The following is a 13,377-nucleotide window of genomic DNA, read 5'->3' on the forward strand; positions in this document are numbered from 1 at the left end:
AGAATTACGAGTCATACATTTTAATAATGTTGAAATTATGTGTATAATTTTCTGCATGCACGGTGGTTGGACTCTCTCAGTGAGGACGTATTGTTTTGTGTACCTAAAATAGTTTGGATTTGGATTGATTCATTATAGTAGAGATATCATTTGTACGAGAATTGAAATTCTCACTACCCAAGGCTAATATAAATCCATCCCAAGGTAATATTTTTTTATATGAATGGGACCTAACTCAGTTGATTGAATTGGTGGAACTTGTTTGCCGAATTCACGTCTTTGACTTTGAGGTGGAAAAATATGGATCGTCCACATGGCAAGATCGAATGGTGCTAAAATAGGAGATATGTATGTTGGCGGTACTTAACTCATATAAATTAACCACCAAATTAATCTAAAATAACAACATTCAATGCTACATCATAGCAAAATATTATTTTATTTAACAAATTCCTTAAGTTTTGGTGCTCGGAGTTATTTTGCAGATATACTCAAATATACAAGAAATAATATTATTTGGGAATATATGCAAGTCTGGTAACGTGAGGAAATAATCAAATGTATATTTTGCAAGTCATCCAAGAGCCGTACACCATGCTCCCAAAGAAAAAGCAATCAATATCGACCACAGCATGCATCCATGTACCAGATCCTAGCTTTTTACATTACAAGCAAATGCAGCAATTTGTTTACCAGCAGTAGCATGCATCCACAGAATAGCCAGCCCAGCAAGGAGGCAGGGGCGGCCTACACTTTGAACCCCCCCAACCCACACACACAGGAACCACCGACCTTATGCATGTTCTCATGCAAAGAAGCACAATTATACTTCATCTCCACCATCAATTCAAGGACCGTTTGATCCAAGGGCTAATAAACAATGTCACATAGATTGATGACATGGCATAAGGAGTGGCCCTTATTCCTCCTCTCAACTATAAATACCCCCTCACTTCCTCTCATTCAACACATCACAAGGGCTCTTCTCTCTATTATTTTCCAAAGATGTAAAAGTAGATTAGCCTAGTTAGGAGTTAGGGAAAGATGCTCAAGTTCTGAATCCAAAGATGTAAAAGTAGATTAGCCTAGTTAGGAGTTAGGGAAAGATGCTCAAGTTCTGAAGGAGTCCTCAGAGGTTTGGTATAATTTTGTATCGCTCCTTTGTAAGACTCAAGTATCAATATATTTACCTTCTCTATTTACTAAAATATCTTTCTTGGTTATCTAGTTCACGCCTTAGTGGTTTAGCTAGGCATAGTTAGTATAGTGGTTCTACATCTTAGTATGGGATCTCCGCTCGATCGAGTGCTCTAGTTATAGTATTTGACTATAGTAGTAATCGATAGTGTAGACATGGTGTCTAAACTATAGGTTACCTTAGTTTGCGCCCAACCCCACGGATAGTTGTGGTAGCCCCGGAGGTGACAGCTCTGACCAGGCCTTTGTAATCCACCACGTTCGGGTTGGTGTTTTCATAGAGCTTTTGGCAGCCTTCCCCAACCACGTTTTCTCACCTCCCTCGAGGGTCGGAAAGGTACTGCTGCTCCAAAGTGCTATGGTGTGATCGCTATGCTTTATCCTTTGTTTAGTTAATCCCTTTGGTCTGCTCTAGAATAGAACCACAGTATTAGAGAAGTATAAAGGAACCTTGAGCTCACCCGTTGTCCTCCTAGATTAGCTTGTCTACTCTTTTATCTTACCATGGAGTTTCCCTGTGTGTGTCATTATACAAAAACCCAATCTTTATCACTTACCCCCATATTAGTCTAGTCAGTATACTAGTTAGTAGATACATGATGGTTATTTATCAGCTTCTTTAACCATTGCTTCCCTGAGGATAAATACGATACCCTAAAATACTTATGAGTGAAAGCTACAACGGTTTCCATGCGCTTGCGGATTTCTCTATTTACGTTAACAAATACCAACAATGTAAAAGTACTTATAAGTATAAAATAGGTGGAGACCCTACTAACGTATAGGTGGGAAGAGTACAAAAATAGATGTTATGGATTTTTTTAATTATTTTTTTCAAATAAGAGTAATGTTGTTATTTCAGTATAGTCTTGAAGGGCGAAATTGGAATTCCCATCCATTCTCTGTCACAATCTCTGAATAGTGTGCTCTCTTTTCTTCTCCCTCATTGCTTCTTCCCATCGGTAGCACCCGGACTATCGTCGGTGCCATGGTTTGAGAAATCTTGCTCGTGGATTTGCCAAAGTAACCACATCCAATTGCACGAAAGACAATGTCGAACTCACCTTCCATGCTCGCCCCACTGAGGAAACCGGGGTTGTAGGCACAAGTGTGCTCGAAGGTGAAGGCTTCATGTGTTGACGTTAAAAATGACATGGTTTTACATCTTGAGAACATGGTGAACATACCTCGGAATAAAAGAAAATGAGCATGGCAGGAGCATATTTTATTCAAATAACAAATTTCCACTTGTCTTAAAATTTCACATGTGTAGGAATAAAAATGGAAGAAAGTGGGACCAGAGAACGAAGAGTGCTACCCTGTTTGCCTCCCTCCAGGGTCATGATTGAAAGCATCTAGGCCCCTAGTTGGATTTCGGTGATTAATGTCAATACAAGATTACTATGACTAACGTGTGTTTTGTAGAGGCAATTAAGTTAGGTCATGGTAATGGAGATCGATTGGGCAATCGAGATGGTCATGCCCCTACGATGGAAATCGTTTTGGTTTTCAAAGGATTGACGACAAGGTTAAGGATGACTAGTTCTAAGTGTCGATTGGAGTTGGAGAGACACTTAGAGTAGTTTAGGACTTTGTTTTTCCTTTGGCCGTACTATTAAGGGGGGTATGGACAGGTAGCTTGACCTAGTTGAGTCTAGTGAGTTAGGTGTGGTGCACACTTGTTAAAACTAGCTCTAGGTAGCTCATATGAATGCCTAAGATCCTTTGGAGCAAACTTCATTCACATATGATCGAGAGTTGGAAGTGAATGGAGGGTCAAATGCTGACCGGACGCTGGCCCCGGTGCGACCGGACGCTGGCCGCAGGGTCCGGTCAGTTCATTTGATTAAGCAGACAGCGTTCGGTGTGACCGAACGCTGGATCGGTTAAGTGATCGGACGCTGAGAGGCAGCGTCCGGTCGACTCCAGTAAGGTTCCAGAGAAGGGAATCTATGACCAGACACATCCAGTCAGTACTGACCGGACCCTAAGGGTTCAGCGTCCGGTCGACTCCAGTAAGCATCCAGTGAGGGTTTCATGCGACCGGACGCGTCCGGTCAGTGGTGACCGGACCCTACTAGCATCTCGTCAATACATTTTCACTGGCTCATGGGTTGAACTGACCAGAGCGTCCGGTCAATACGACCGGAGCGTCCGGTCACCCCGCAGAAGCTCATAACGGTTTGTTTTTTAGGCTGCCTTATAAATAGAAGCTCCACTCGTGTGTGGAGTTACTTTTGCTCATTCCAACAGCTGAGAAATACGTTTGTGAGTGCCAAGAAGAGCAAGGTCCTAGCGAGGTGATTGAGATTTGAGAATCCAAGAGAGTAGCCTCATTAGTAAATCAAGAGTAGCAAAGTGTGCATCCATCTTCTCATTAGGCTTCACGTGGTCAAGTGAGAGTTCGTGCTTGTTACTCTTGGTGATCGCCATCACCTAGATAGCTTGGTGGTGATTGGGAGCTTGGTGATCACCCGGCAGAGCTTGTGGGTGACCCAACTCAAGTTGTGAGCGGCTTTGGGTGATTCGCCACGACGGAGTGTCGAAGAATCAACCCGTAGAGAGCACTTGATCCTTGCGTGGATCAAGGGGGAGCTACACCCTTGCGCGGGTGCTCCAACGAGGACTACTGGGGAGTGGCGACTCTCCGATACCTCGGCAAAACATCGCTGCGTCCCTCTCTCTCTATTTACTTTGAGCATTTACTTTAAGTATTTACTTTGAGCAATTCAATACTTGTTTTTACATCCATAGAATTGCATGCTAGAGTAAGTTTGGAACATAGGTTGCAAGTCCGTTGTGCATTAGTTTGATAGAAACACTTTTCTAGGCACAAGGGGTTAATTGGGCTATCCGTAGGATTTGATTATTGCAAGAGAATTTAGAATTAGCCCAATTCACCCCCCCTCTTGGGCATCTTGATCCTTTCAATTGGTATCAGAGCCTCGTGCTCACGTTTTAAGCTTAATCGCTTTGAGCAAGATGTCTCATGGGGATGGACCTCCTCCTATCTTTGAGGGAGATGACTTTCCATATTGGAAAATCCACATGGAGGCGTACTTAGAAGCTCTAGACGTTGGCATTCTTAGAGCCGTCTCTTAAGGCTTCCCAAAACCTCGGGATGCTACTAACCTACAAGGCGATGAGGTTAACTATGAAAAATGGAATGCAAAGGCTCGAAACACCATCTTTAGAGGCCTTTGTAAAGATGTGTTTAACCGTGTAAGGAACCACAAAGATGCCCATGCACTATGGTCGGACGTTTGTGCGCTCCATGAGGGAACCAAGAGTGAGCATGAGGAACGCTATCATCTTGTGATTAAAAAGCTAAATTCTTTTGAGATGCTTCCCAAAGAAAGTGCTAATGGGATGTATTCTCGTTTAAATGTTCTTGTAGAGGAAGTCAATGGGCTTGGACTTACTCAAATGTCACCATCCGACGTTGTGAGAAAGATCTTGAGTGTCCTCCCCATTGACAAATATGGGCACATTGTGACCGTGCTACATCAAGATGATCTTTCCGCCGCTACACCGACACAAATCTTGGAAAAGATCAATGCTCATGAGATGTACATGCACATCACGCCACAAGATGGCTCATCCTCTACAAAGAAGAAAGAAAAGGACTTAGCATTCAGAGCTAGCCAAGATAAGGGCAAAGCAAGACTTGAGTATGAGAGCTCAAGTGATGAAGATGATGAAGAAAGTCTTGCTCTCATGGTGAAGAAGACCGCCAAGATGCTAAAACGGCTAAACAAGAGTGGCATCAAGTTTGACGGCAAGAAGAAGAAGTTCTTCACTAGCTCAAGAAGAAAGCCAATCTCCGAGATGTATTGCTACAATTGTGGCGAACTTGGTCATCTAGCTCATCAATGCACAAAGCCCAAGAAAGACAAGTTCAAGAACAAGGGCAAGAAAGATGACTCAAGCAACGAAGATGAAGATGAGAAGAAAAAGAACAAGCCATACAAGAAGAGAGATGGCAAAAAGAGGGACTTCTACAAGAAGAAGAAGAGTGGAAAGGCCTACATCATCGGTGATTGGCTCACGGACATTGATTCATCAAGTGGATCATCCGATGATGATAGTGACAATGAGAAGGTGGCCGCCATTGCTATTGATCTTGCATCTTCACCGCCACCATCGCCATCATCCTCTACACACCTATGCCTTATGGCCAAGGGTGAACGCAAGGTAACTAAGAGTGATGATAGTAGTGATGATGAGCAAGCTAGTGATGATGATAGCGATAGCGATGATGATTCACCTACATATGATGATCTTGTCAAAATACTAAGAAAATATACTAAGATCATTAGAAAGAGTAGAGCTATAAATGAAAAACTTGATGCTAAAAATGATTCACTCTTAGCTAAGTGTGATACATTGGAAAAGGCTAATGATGAGCTTAGAGAAACTAATGATACTACATCATCCAAACTCAAGGAGCTCAAATCTTCTAAGAAAGAGCTTAAAGATAAACATGATAAACTTGAGTGGGATGCACAATGAGCTCATCACTAGTCACAACAAGCTAAAAGATTAATACACTACTCTTAAGATCAATTATGATACACTTGTTATTGCTTCAAGAATTCTTACCAAATGAGCCACATGATGCTACTAACCATGTTGTTAAGATTGATATAGCCACATCATGTGATGATTTGATTGATGAGAGCATTGAGCATGGATCTAGTAGCAAAGGCAAGCAAGTGGTTGAGTGCAATGACTATGATGAGTATGTCAAGCTCAAGAGTGACAATGAGAAGCTCATGAAAGATCTTGAAGAGATGAAAAGTCACAACACCATTGTGCTAGAAACTCTTGATCATGACAAAGAGTTGATCCTTGAGAATGAGAAGCTCAAAGAAGAAAATAAGAAACTCAAGGAAGAGAAGAACAATGATGTTCTCAAGGAAGAGAACAAGAAGCTCAAGATGGAGAAAGAGCATCTCAAGGTGGGATTGAGCAAGTTTGCTAGAGGCAAGCATCTCCAAAGTGAGCTACTCATGAACACCGTCATGAAGATGGATAGAAGTGGCATTGGATATGTAGCAAGTGTAGAGAAGAAGAAGGCTCAAGCTCAACAACAACAATCAAAGCCAAAGCCAAAGCCAAAGAGATGTTTTGAGTGTGGACAAGAAGGCCACTTTGCTCATGAGTGTCAAACTCCACCGCCACAACCCATTGCCCAAGCATGCTAGACCATTTGCTTTCAATGCTCACTACATGCTTAGAAAAGATTCTAGTGGAAAGATGAAAGTCATGTTCTTAGGACCCCCTAACAAGAATAGGCCTAAGAAGATTTGGGTGGCTAAGTCACTTGTTGAGAAGGTGAAGGGCTCTCAACAAGTTTGGATCCCTAAAGCTTGAATCTCTTGTGTGTAGGTGAACTACAAGACCGGTGGAAGTCATTAGGGTTATTGATAGTGGTTGCACTCAACATATGACCGGTGATCCTCGTATGTTCACCTCACTAGATGAAGAGGTAGATGGACAAGAGAAAATAACTTTGGAGATAATTCAAAGGGCAAGGTTAAAGGACTAGGGCAAAGTGGCAATATCAAATGATCATTCCATCTCCAATGTGCTCTATGTTGCTTCATTGAGCTTCAACTTGCTATCCATTGGGCAATTGTGTGATCTTGGCTTTCAATGCTTGTTCACCGAGAAGGAGGTTGTTGTATCCAAGGTAGATGACAATCAAGTGATATTCAATGGATTTAGATACAACAACTTATATCTAGTTGACTTCACCTCCTGAAGATGCAAATTTGAAGACTTGTCCTATTCACCAAAACAACACTTGGGTGGCTATGGCATAGAAGACTTGCTCATGTTGGGATGAGCTCACTCAAGAAGCTTATGAAGAATGATTTGGTGAGAGGGTTGAAGGATGTGAAGTTTGAGAAGGACTAAGCTTTGTAGTGCATGTCAAGCCGGCAAGCAAGTTGCAAACACTCATCCAACCAAAGCTTTCATGTCAACCACAAGAGTGCTAGAACTCCTACACATGGATTTATTTGGACCAACAACATACAAGAGTTTGGGAGGAAATCTCTATTGTCTTGTGATTGTGGATGACTATTCAAGGTATACATGGGTGTTCTTCCTTCATGACAAATCCAAAGTTGCATCTTGCTTCAAGAAGTTTGCCAAGAGAGCTCAAAATGAATTTGAAGTAAGCTCAAGAAGATTAGAAGTGACAATGGCAAAGAATTTGACAACACAAACATTGAAGCCTATTGTGATGAAGTTGGAATCAAACATGAAGTCTCCGCAACTTATACTCCTCAACAAAATGGTGTAGTTGAGAGGAAGAACCGGACTTTGATCACTCTTGCAAGGACAATGCTAGATGAGTACAACACCCCCGAAGCTCTATGGGCGGAAGCAATCAACACCGCATGTTATGCATCCAACCAGCCTATTCCTTCAAAAGTTCCTTGGCAAGACACCTTATGAGTTGCTCAATGGGAAGAAGCCGGACGTCTCATTCTTTAGGGTGTTTGGTTGCAAATGCTACATCTACAAGAAGCGGCAACACCTAGGGAAGTTCCAAAGATGTTGTGATATAGGTTTTCTTGTTGGTTACTCATTGAAGTCCAAAGCATATAGAGTATTTAATCATGCCACCGGCTTGGTTGAAGAAACATATGATGTGGAATTTGATGAATCTAACGGCTCCCAAGGAGCACATGAGAATCTTGATGATGTAGGTGATGAACCATTGAGGGAGGCTATGAAGAATATTCCGGTGGGAGACATCAAGCCAAAAGATGATGAAGATGATGTACAAAGTCATTAACCAACCTTCTTCATCAAGTGTACCACAAGATGGTGAAAAAGATGGGAGAGTAGAAAATGAAGATACTCATATCTCCCATGAGCAAATGGTGGTACAAGCACAAGATGTTGATGCTCCACAACCTCCTCCTCAAGTGGTCAATAGAAGAAATACACCTCTCCTACAAGATCATCCACAAGATCTCATCATAGGGAGTCCATCAAAGGGTGTAATGACTCGATCTCAAAAACTTACTTCATTTATTGCTCATCACTCTTTTGTCTCTTGCTATGAGCCTACCAAGGTAGAAGAAGCTCTTAAAGATCCAGATTGGATCAATGCCATGCATGAAGAGTTGAACAACTTCACTCGCAATGAAGTTTGGACTCTTGAAGAGCGACCAAAAGGTGCAAGAGTCATTGGAACAAAGTGGGTGTTCCGCAACAAGCAAGATGATCAAGGTGTTGTTGTGAGGAACAAGGCAAGACTAGTTGCAAAGGGGTTCTCTCAAGTTGAAGGTTTGGATTTTGGAGAGACCTTTGCACCGGTTGCAAGATTAGAAGCCATCCGTATCCTTCTTGCATATGCATCACATCATGAAATGAAACTATATCAAATGGATAGTGAAAAGTGCATTTTTAAATGGCTTTATTAATGAACTAGTCTATGTTGATCAACCTCTCGGGTTTGAAGACCCTAGATATCCTAATCATGTTTATAGGTTGTCCAAGGCACTATATGGGCTTAAGCAAGCCCCAAGAGCTTGGTATGAGCGCCTTCGGGACTTCCTCATTGAGAAGGGCTTCACCATTGGGAAGGTCGACACCACACTATTCACCAAGAAGCTTGATGGGCATATCTTCATTTGTCAAGTATATGTTGATGATATCATCTTTGGATCATCAAATGAAGACTCATGCAAAGAATTTGGTGAATTGATGTCGAAGGAGTTCGAGATGTCAATGATTGGTGAGCTTACATTCTTTCTTGGTTTTCAAGTCAAGCAAATGAAAGAAGGCATCTTCATCTCTCAAGAGAAATACACAAAAGATCTTCTCAAGAGATTCAAGATGGATGAATGTAAGCCAATCAAGACACCAATGCCTACCAATGGACATCTCGACCTAGATGAGGGAGGTAACCCGATTGATCAAACTCTCTACCGTTCTAATGATTGGTAGCTTGTTATATTTGAACCGCATCTAGGCCCGACATCATGTTTAGTGTGTGTATGTGTGCTAGATTTCAAGCTAGTCCTAAGGAAACACATTTAATTGCCGTAAAAAGAATCCTTAGGTATCTTAAGCACACACCAAGCATTGGCCTTTGGTATCCCAAAGGAGCTTTATTTGAATTAATTGGCTATTCCGATTCGGATTACGCCGGATGCAAAGTTGATAGAAAAGAGCACATCCAGGAGGGTGCCATTTGCTTGGTAGATCACTTGTGTCTTGGTCCTCCAAGAAACAAAATAGTGTGGCTTTGTCCACCGCCGAAGCGGAATACATTGCCGCGGGTGCTTGTTGTGCACAAATTTTATACATGAAACAAACTTTGCTAGACTATGGTGTAGTTCTAGAAAAGGTACCTCTTTTGTGCGACAATGAAAGTGCGGTAAAACTTGCAAATAATCCGGTTCAACACTCTCGCACCAAGCACATAGATATCCGCCATCACTTTCTAAGAGATCATGTTGCTAAAAATGATATATCACTAGAAGGTGTAAGAACCGAAGATCAATTAGCGGATATCTTCACTAAACCGCTAGATGAGGCTACATTTTGTAGATTGCGGAATGAGCTCAATGTACTTGACTTTAGCAACTTCACTAAAAATTGAGCTTGTGTTGTCCCTTGCATTCATTGTAATATACAACATGTTCAATTTTTGGCAATGCATATAGGGCTTGTCTAACATGGTTAAGATAACCGCCGAAATAGCGTGTGAAGAAGCTTAATCCTTGGATCAAACTTGACAAGCAACTAGATTTACTTACAAGTATTGCATATGCATGAATGTTGTTTTTGTCGTTTTGTTCCATTTGCCCTCTTATTGCCTATTTTCTTAAAAAGAATTATAGCCTAAGGCAAAATATTTTGAAAAATATGAGGGTTTGAGAGAGGTCACTCACATCAGTCCCAATTGGTGTTTATTTGGATCTTATTCAAGTTGGGACTTGATTGGGAACAGGCAGCACGAAGGAACTTTGAAGATTTGCTGGAAAAGGTGCACCGGATGCTGCACCGGACGCTGCTGTCCAGCGTCCGATCAGTTCACAGGAGGTGAACTGCTGGCTGAAGGAGTGATCGGACGCTGCGTTTGTGCGTCCGGATCAGGAAGGGATCCAGTGTCCGGTCGATTGAAGGAAGAACAGGTTGTACTGACCGGACCCTGCCTGCGTCCGGTCATGGACCACCGGACGCGTCCGGTCCGATTCCAGAGGAATTGGACCTCTCTGGAATCGACCGGACGCTGGGTGGTAGCGTCCGGTCGCTACCACGGAGCGTCCGGTCAGTGGATCCGCGCGGCTTCAGGACTCTTTTTCGTTTCCTTTTTGTCACGTTTGGGGAATCTATTTAACCGAACCGCCATACCCTTTTCTCCGCATCCCGCCGTGACCAAGACGAGCCCTAGCTAGCACCGCCGCTCCCGCGCCCAAGCCTTCGCGCGCCCCACAGCTCACCGCGCCGCCGCAGCCCCGTGCCGAGCACCTTGCGCCAGCCACGCAGCCACCGCGCCTCCCCTGCCTGCGCTTGCCCCTACCTCGCTCGCCACTGCGCCGCCGCAGGAGCCCGCTGCCAAGCCTCTCTACGCATCCAAGCCACCGTGCACCCTCCCGCGACTCAGCGCTGCCGTCGGCTTCTCAGGCACCGAGGGTCTCTCAAGGCTGTTGATCCAAGCCCTAACCCTTGCCTCCTCCATCGTTGGTAAGGCCCGACCTTTGATCCAAATTTGATTTGCCTGTGTGATAGATCAATTGCAATGCACTGATTTCCAATCGCATTCAGGGCTTTCAATCTACCCTAGTCGGTTCCGAGGTTCCCCCGCGCGACGTCTTTTCTTTTCCTGGATCGCTGATCATCAGGTAGTTTGCCCATCGTCTCAATTTCGCACCTACATTGCTTGCTTCCTAGGTTTTCGCATCTATTATATATATTGCATTTATTCGTATATCCATCTATTCTATCGTGCAGCGAGTCGGTGCTGTTGAGGTTCTTGTGGCAGTTGGCAGTCAACTCGGAGCCAAGCTCGCGAGTAAGGATCAAGGCCAAGCCTCGGGAGTGTCAGTTTGACAGTTGATCTTCATCAGCGGCAGTTCACCCTCTTGTCAGATCAGATGGCTCGCACCAAGAATGTTGGTGGAGGTCCGGGAGATGACGATCGGAGGCCCCCGCCTCGCTAGCCTGCAGGACCGAAGGGAAAGGCAACAAAGCAGTTGACATCCAAGAAGCGCAAGTACCCTGACGCAGAGACAGCGAGAGCAGCAGCTGTTGCAGAGGCCACAGAGCGTGCCGAGAGAGGAGGCGCTCATAGTGGTGTTGTCATAGCAGATCCACAGCTCACACCAGCACAGAGGGCAGCAGTTGAGGAGGCTAAGCGTCGTCATGGTGGTCCACATGGGACTGTCATGATGGTAGGTCGTCGCCTGGCTATTGAGGAGGCTCGACCTCAGGGGGAGTCCCAGCAGGAGGCACAACAGCAGCCCCCACCAGTAGAGCCTCAGCCAGCTCAGGAGACTCAGGAGGGCCAGCAGGCCGAGGAGACCGAGCCGGCACCCTAGCTACGCCGCTCTGGTCGGACTAGTGCTATAGTTCCACCGAGGCCAGCTACACAGTGCAGGGGTTCTCGCCCACCGCCCAGACCACAGGGTCCACCTCCAGTGGTACACCTTGACTTGAGGGCCGCCACAGCCAGACAGGTTCGCCAGCTGAGATTTGTTGAGTTTGACATGTGGTTCCCTCCGAGGAGGGATGAGAGAGCAGCCTGAGGGGTTCTACACGTTGCTCCAGGAGGATTTCTATAATGCCTATCTCAACAGTGGGGCTAGTGTTCAGATCTCAGAGGGTCTGCAGTTTGGAGTCTATTGTGGCAGCAGCCGGAGAGCACATCCACCCCTACTTGTCATATTTGTCGGGGCTAGCAGATCCTGATTGGCCGGACAGGAGTATATGTACCATCTTGGGTCCGACAGTTTTATGCTTCACTCTATGTTGATCCGCATCACAACTTCATTCACTTTGCATTAAACGGCAGAGATTACAGGGTGATGAGTTTCAAGGCCCGGGAGATACTGAGGCTACAGGATCAGCCTGTCAAGTTGCATGAGGTATGCTATGGATAGCAGGAGCCTCCCAGGCGTCCTCATGGAGGGATGGTGCCCCCTACAGATCTAGGTGCGACATTGCTTCAAGGAGCCATTTGGTGAGGGGTCGAGCAGGAACCCCAGTGACTTGACTCCTACAGGCAGAGTGCTAGAGGCCATTATCAGGAGGACACTGCTTCCTAGGTTGGGATACAGGGAGGGTCTGACTCGCTTACAGCTCTGGCTCCTCAACTGCCCTGATGCAGCAGACCGTGTTCGACATTTGGGACCTCCTTCTATCAGAGATGGAGGATACTATTGCTGAGGGCTTCAAGGGTCGCAGGCAGCTTCCGTATGCTCATTGGATCACTTTCCTGATGCTTAAGTGTGTGCAAGTTCAGGACCCAGAGATAGTTGCCGAGTACAGGGCTGCCACCACAGAGTTTCCAGCATATAACATGGCACAGAGGATCAGGCATAGCACTCCACAGGCACCCGCATCAGCCCAGCCAGTCGTCCTAGATATTCCAGAGTCAGCAGCTCAGCAGGACGAGATCATTAGAGGCATAGCCGCTACAGAGGAGGAGCAGCTTGAGGCATAGCAGGGGATGACCGAGTCCAGTGATAGCTCAGATGATGACTATCAGCCGATACCTCAGATGCCTCCACGCAGACATGATGCAGAGGCCGGCAGTTCTAGCTCAGCACCACCCGCACCGCAGACGGACCCCGCATTGATTGCCATTCTTGAGCGGATGCAGCGGGAGCAGGCACGATAGGCTCAGGAGACAGCTGCCAACTTCGCACAGTTTCAGGCTCGTCAGGACGAGTTCCAGCGGCAGCAGCAGCTCCTTCAGCACCAGCAGTTACTTATGCAGCAGCAGCTCATGGGATTTATGCAGCATGTCGTCACAGCACTTGGGGCCCCACAGCCACAGCCTTCGCCCCAGCTTGCTCCGCCTGCCACCACTTCGACTGACTCCAGCAGTACAGCCCAGTGGGCTTCAGAGTCAGGGACAGCCTCCTAGCTCCATTTGCTTCACCTACAGTTCAGGTGTCCTAGTGGTTGTCCTCACCAGTGGTAGCC

The sequence above is a fragment of the Miscanthus floridulus genome, chromosome 19 (assembly GCF_019320115.1).
Source record: "Miscanthus floridulus cultivar M001 chromosome 19, ASM1932011v1, whole genome shotgun sequence".
In the NCBI taxonomy this organism is placed as follows: domain Eukaryota; kingdom Viridiplantae; phylum Streptophyta; class Magnoliopsida; order Poales; family Poaceae; genus Miscanthus; species Miscanthus floridulus.